We start from the raw sequence: 6,816 nt of genomic DNA, 5'->3' as shown, positions 1-6,816 counted from the left end.
AGCTCACAGTGACTCTAGCTGGTCACGAAGACCCCAACCTCACTGTACAAGCCCCATTCCTAGTCAGTAAGCTGTCACTCCCTCAACCTCTAGTGGGAGCTAATGTTCTTGGAACCATCCTCCAACTACAAGAGTCAGATGAAGAAGCCAGTGCTTTAATGTACAGTCTCCTACGCAGAGCATTTGAAATGGATGAAGAACAGGTAGTGGCTATGGTTAACTTCATTCAGGAGCCACAAAGACCAGACTGTGATCCAGCCACAGTGAGAATCGGCAAAAACAATGTGAGTGTTCCAGCTGGTAAAGCAGTTCAAATATGGTGCAGGGTGCCACAAAACTTTGACATTTCTGATCCCCTTGTGCTGTATGAACCTGAAGAGAACATTGCTTTAAGACATCTGAGTGTGGGAGAAGGAGTCCTAGAGATTAACAACTCTCAAAGACCTTTTGTCAAGATCCCCATTTCAAACCACTCAAAACACGAGATAATCCTGCCAAAGAGAACAGCCCTTGGTACTATCCAGCAGATCGCTAAGATTATTGAGACAGACTTGCCAGAGCAAACTCAGTCCGTACAGACCACAGTCGCATCACTCGAGTTTGATAAAGCAAACACCCTTCGTGATTCATCAGCTGAGTCCTGGTTGCCCCAAGTAGACCTTAGTCATCTAAGTCCAGACCAGCAAAAGTCAGTTGAAAAGGTGTTGAAGGAAGAATGTGCAGTGTTCTCCCGTGACAGTTCAGACATAGGCTGTATTCCTTCTCTGCAAATGGAGATCCGACTTAAAGATGATACACCAGTCCAGAGGGCCTATGCCTCCATCCCAAAGCCTCTTTACAGGAAAGTAAAGGAGTATATACAAGAATTGATTGTCAAGGGTTGGATTGTAAAATCAAAGTCGCCCTATGCAGCCCCTGTCATTTGTGTGAGGAAGAAAGATGGATCTTTACGCTTGTGCATTGACTATCGCCTTCTAAACAACAAAACTGTACCAGACAGACACCCGCTTCCCCGGATCCAGGATCTAACAGACTCCCTCGGCGGTTACAGCTGGTTTTCGATCTTGGACCAGGGTAAAGCCTACCACCAAGGTTTCATCGCAGAAGGCTCAAGGTACCTGACAGCATTTACCACTTCGTGGGGCCTCAATGAATGGGTGAGGATGCCCTTCGGGCTGTCAAATGCACCAGCAGCTTTTCAAAGGAGCATGGAAGAGATGCTTGACACGCTCCGTGACGAGTGTTGCATTCCTTACCTTGACGATGTGCTTTGCTTCTCCAAGTCATTTGATGAACATGTCCAAGTGCTGCAAAAAGTCCTCCAAGCCTTACAACGTCATGGAGTAAAGCTGAAGCCCGAGAAGTGCGAGTTGTTCCGCAAAGAGGTTCGATATGTCGGCCGTTTGGTGTCTGCAGATGGAGTGAAGGTGGACCCCAAAGACATTGAGGCTGTGCAAGCGCTCAAGCACAAGAGACCGCAGACCGTCGGAGAAGTCAGACAACTTTTGGGATTCCTAAGCTACTATCGGGCGTATGTGCAGGACTTCTCGCGCATAGCCAAACCGCTGTACGACTTGCTCCAAGTCAAGGCTGACACACCACCATCTAAACCAACCAGAGGCAAAGCAAAATATGCCCAACAATCTTCCCGATCTCCGGTGCAGTGGAACAAGGAACATCAAGAGATTCTCGAGCGCTTGATTGACATGCTCACTCAACCACCAGTGTTAGCGTACCCTGACTTCAACTACCCCTTCATACTACACACAGAGTCATCTCAAAAGGGCCTTGGAGCTGTCTTATACCAAAACCAGGACAACAAGTTGAGAGTTATCGGGTACGGATCACACACGTTAACACCTGCCGAACAAAACTACCACTTGCACAGCGGAAAACTGGAGTTCCTAGCTCTCAAGTGGGCAGTTTGCGACAAGTTTAAGGACTACCTCTATTGCGCCCCACATTTCACCATTTTTACGGACAACAATCCGTTGACGTATGTCCTTAGCACAGCTAAGCTCAATGCAGTCGGACATCGTTGGGTGGGACAACTGGCAGATTTCCACTTCGACGTAAAATACCGTCCAGGAAAAATCAACATTGACGCAGATGTGTTGTCCTGTCGCCCACTGGACATTAACAACTTCATGGAAGAGTGCTCAGAGAAACTGTCAGAGGAAGCTGTAGGCGCAGTATGGGAAGGGAGCAGAAGAGCCAAGCAAGATGATGTAGCATGGATTGCAGCTCTCAACCTCGCCACACCAAGCCAGATCCTCAAAGAACCTCTGCAGTCAATCAGTCATGACGAACTTGTAAAAGAACAAAGAGCAGATTCAGCCATTGGGAAAGTTATTGAGATGAAAGAGAAAAACATGTCACCAACAGAAGACGACAAAGTTGACACAAATACCAAAAGACTGTTAAGAGAGTGGAGTCGGCTACACGTCGAGAATGACCTTCTCTACAGGAGGACCACTGAACGTAAGCAACTGGTTCTGCCTGCTGTTTATAGACAGATCGCTCTCACACACCTCCACAATAACATGGGTCATGTTGGTGTTGAGAAAGTCCTGAACCTGGCCCGTGAGCGATTCTATTGGCCTTTCATGAAGAGAGAGATCGAAGAGTATGTCACAAGGAAGTGTCTATGCATAAAGCAAAAGAAGCCAACTACACATGAGAGAGCACCAATGGGCAGTATAACATCCAGCTCTCCACTTGATCTTGTTTGCATCGACTTCCTGCACCTCGAGACTTGCAAAGGTGGATTCGAATACATTCTTGTAGTAGTGGACCATTTCACAAGGTTCGCACAAGCATATCCCACCAAAAATAAGGCAGCAAAGACAGCAGCGGACCGTCTTTTCAATGACTTTATTCCAAAGTTTGGGTACCCTTCCAAGCTTCATCACGACCAGGGTCGCGAATTTGAAAACGAACTGTTCAGGTCACTCAGAGAACTTGCAGGTGTAGGTCACTCAAGAACTTCTCCCTATCACCCTCAAGGCAATCCGGCTGAAAGACTGAATCGCACCCTGTTGCAAATGCTACGTACATTGGGAGAAAAAGAGAAACAAAACTGGAAAGAACACCTTCCCCATGTCATCCATGCTTACAACTGCACCAAGCATGAGGCCACTGGTTTTTCCCCGTACTACCTGTTGTATGGCAGACATCCTCGCCTCCCAGTGGACCTTCTCTTTGGTCTCATGACAGGAAACGATGCTGAAACACCACAAGGATATGCTGAGAAATGGAGACAGAAAATGACAGAAGCATATCTCATAGCAAATGCTAACAGCCAACAATCAAGCTCCAAAGGTAAAGCAAACTATGACAAAAGGTGCAAAGGGGTAACACTACAAACCGGAGACAGAGTACTTGTGCGGAACCTAAATGAAAGAGGTGGTCCTGGCAAACTCAGACCCTACTGGGAACAAACAATCTATATCGTGAGAGAGCAAGTGGGCGACAACCCCGTCTACAAAGTTAGTCCAGAGACAGGAGGCCGTCCCATCCGTACTCTGCACAGGAACCTGCTGTTACAAGTGAACGACTTGCCTGTCGACATTGTTCAAAGTCAAGCTACCAAGCCAAACAAGAGAAACAAAAGGTCGGCAGAAAGACCTAAGACACCAGAACAGTCTCACAGCCCAGAGGCAAGCGACTCAGAAGAAGATGAGCCTCTCTTTTGGTTTCGTGTGCCCAGATGTCTTCATCAGGACCAACGTCCAGTGAATCAAGTTTGCAGTGAGTCCCAAAGCGGACCTCGCCCACATCAAACCCGATCAGCAGAGAGATTTTACAGGCAACCTGAACCAGGAAGAGATACTGTTACAGAAGGTGGACAAGACTCCGACCTACCACAGCTTCACAATGAAGTGGACGTGTCTGTGCCCATTCCTGGCCCGGCAGCACATTCCAATCCCGAGCCGGCACACAGCCCTGAGCCAGAGCCTGTCATCCAGCAAGAGTCACCACCCCGTCTGAGACAATCCACCAGACAGAGGCGACCCCAAACGTTCTTCACCTATCCCTCCTTGGGCCTGCCAGCCTACCAGACTCGCCCCACGGTGAACACGATCAACGTCCAGCCTTCACCGTATCCTTTTCTGTATTACCCTCCCCTTTACCCCCAACCTCTTCCTCCCTCCCCCCTTACCCCTAACCCTTACTTACCTGTTTCGTATGCTATTCCTTGCTATTAAACTGAACAGATATCTCAAGAGAGAGACTACTTGAGAAGATTTGGAACTCTGAAAGAAAGACATTCCAGAGACTGGTTGAGACTTTATTACTTTATGGGTTTTGGTTTAAGTCAAGTGTCAGGAGCCACTTTTTTTGTTGTTGGGGAGCGTGTGGTACACACAAATATGTGTGAACACATTGTATATTGTTTTTGAGACAATTGTTTATTGACACTTTATTTTGTGCAAATACATTTGAATAATTAGGAATATTGATATTTTACATTTGGGATATGTAGTCCTGTGTTTGCATTGGTGAGAAAGAGGAGAATGAGACAAGCGGAACCTTTGGCACTGTGGTCGCGCTCCCTCCGGTTAACTATGACGGACCAACTTCCTGTTGCCTCCAGAAATAATCTGGGAAAAGACACAAGTGCACGTGTGTTTCGTTCCTCTTATCTTTAGTCTGTATTACAGGTCAGTAAGTGGTCGAAATCGCCATATATTGTAGCTTTATGCTTTGTATCACTGCTGTAGCAGTTAGAACGTAATACTGTGAGTATTTATGTGACTTTGGCTCAGTTTAAGACCAAATCACGTTGCACCGAGATCTCGCGAGATTTCGGGCGGTACCCGCGAGAGTTCGTCGTCAGCTCCGTTGATAGTGTTGTTTACACACTAGCCTGTACTTTTGATTTATGAACGCTGTATATTAGACCAGTTAATTTGGTCATCCTCCTGACATGACTTTAGTAGAGTTTAAAGGACCCAATATGTGTTGTTTATGTAGAATAGAAAATGTAATAAGAAATGTTAAGTGTGATTGATTATATTGTAAGCACCTTAATGTACATTTAAAGCTGCATTGTCCACATTAGTAAGCTTGAAGCACTTTTAGTTTATTCCTGATTTTTGCACTAAGGCAAAATGTATATAATTTAATGTAACAGTTTTGAAAAAAATGAAAGATGCACATTGAGGAGCATTGACGTTATTTTGATTTTTGTTTAAAGAACATTGAAATGCACTGAATGTAAATTATATTTGTTTATTGAAATAAGAAATAATCTGGGAAAAGACACAAGTGCACGTGTGTTTTGTTCCTCTTATCTTTCGTCTGTATTACAGATCAATTATTCTTTTTGTTAACATGGTCGCCGCACCCGGGACCCGTAACACACAGACTCTCTTCACACAGAGGACGATGATCACCAGCACACAGCCAGACAACAAGACTGACAGAGCCACAGTCACTGGATCCTGATGCAGATCTGGAGGTGGAAATGAAACTATATTTAAAGAAGTGACATGTTATTCACCTGGTAGAAGCTAGAAGAGTGGAGCTCCTTAAAGGTGCCATAACATGCTTTTTTTCACGTTTCGTAGTCTATCCTAAGTGTATAATTGATAATAATAAGGGTTGTGCAACACCCATAACATAATAGTTAAGAAATATCACCCAGACCTTGGACCCCCTCACCAACCCGGAAATGCAGACGGCTTGGTTTGATATTCGCCTTCACCCTTGCGAAGAGCGATCTGGCTCCCCCGCCCAACCCGTGACGTAGTCTCAGAGAGCGTGTGTGTGCCCCGCCCACCCGTGACGTAGTGTGTGCCCCACAGCTGTCTGCTCCGCGATGCGCAGCTCCGCGCCAGTGAGTGAGAAACGATAGAACTTCAGATCAACACTACTTTGAGACTAAATAAAACTGGTATTAATTCTACAGCGTGCGCAGAACAGATATATCTATAGATCTATATATATATATATATATGTGTTTGACCGTGGCTAAACCAGTTACATGTCTACCCGGAGACATTTTGAGTTATTCAGATTCTGAAAGTGTGAATTCAAAGCTTTCCAATGATGTCTCTCTCATGTAGATCTGATAATATTTGAGTAAGTTGTGGTCATTTGAATGTATACAACTCTCAAACCCATTCACTGAGAAAACGGGGCTCAAAGTTTCTCACCGGAGTGAGCCCAGAGTCACAGGGGGGCTCATTTGCATCTCATTGAGATAAGCCCTCCCCCCTGTCACACTGACACCACCTCCCCCTACAGCTGTCACTCAAGACTCAAGAGGAGTGTTGTTATTGATGGTAACTGGACTTGAATCAGAATTAGAAGTTACTATATTAAAATGGAAATACTTGGATTACAAAAGGCCCTGAATAGAATCAAAGAATCAGAATCAGAATAGGGTTCATTGCATTTGTCGATAAACATAATTCACAGGTGATTCAGTGCACCAACAATGGTGCACTGAATGATTCAACACAAACAACAAAAGATAAGATAAGATAGCCTTTAATGTTAAAACACAGTAGATACAGGGGGAAAGGACAGATAACTTATAGGAAGTTTAAAAAACACTCTTAATAGAAGAACTCTTATAAACAGATGCCAGGGCCAGGTATACGAACTGCAACGGGTCCATGGCTTTGAATATATGAGATATGAGATAATAGATATGATATGTACACCACCAGAGTCCAATTACATCAGAGATCACATCCTCATCCTCTTCTTGGTCTGTGCACTCTTCTGTGCTGTGACTCTCGGCTCTTGGCATCAAAGCTGTAAACAAATAACAGGACATTTAAGAAATGGCTAACTATTTCACAT

Source organism: Eucyclogobius newberryi, unplaced genomic scaffold, assembly GCF_026437365.1.
Source record: "Eucyclogobius newberryi isolate DKJ021-1_F unplaced genomic scaffold, fEucNew1.0.hap1 SCAF_11, whole genome shotgun sequence".
Taxonomy (NCBI): Eukaryota; Metazoa; Chordata; class Actinopteri; order Gobiiformes; family Gobiidae; genus Eucyclogobius; species Eucyclogobius newberryi.
The sequence above is the reverse complement of the archived record's forward strand: the minus strand, read 5'-3'. Positions refer to the sequence as shown.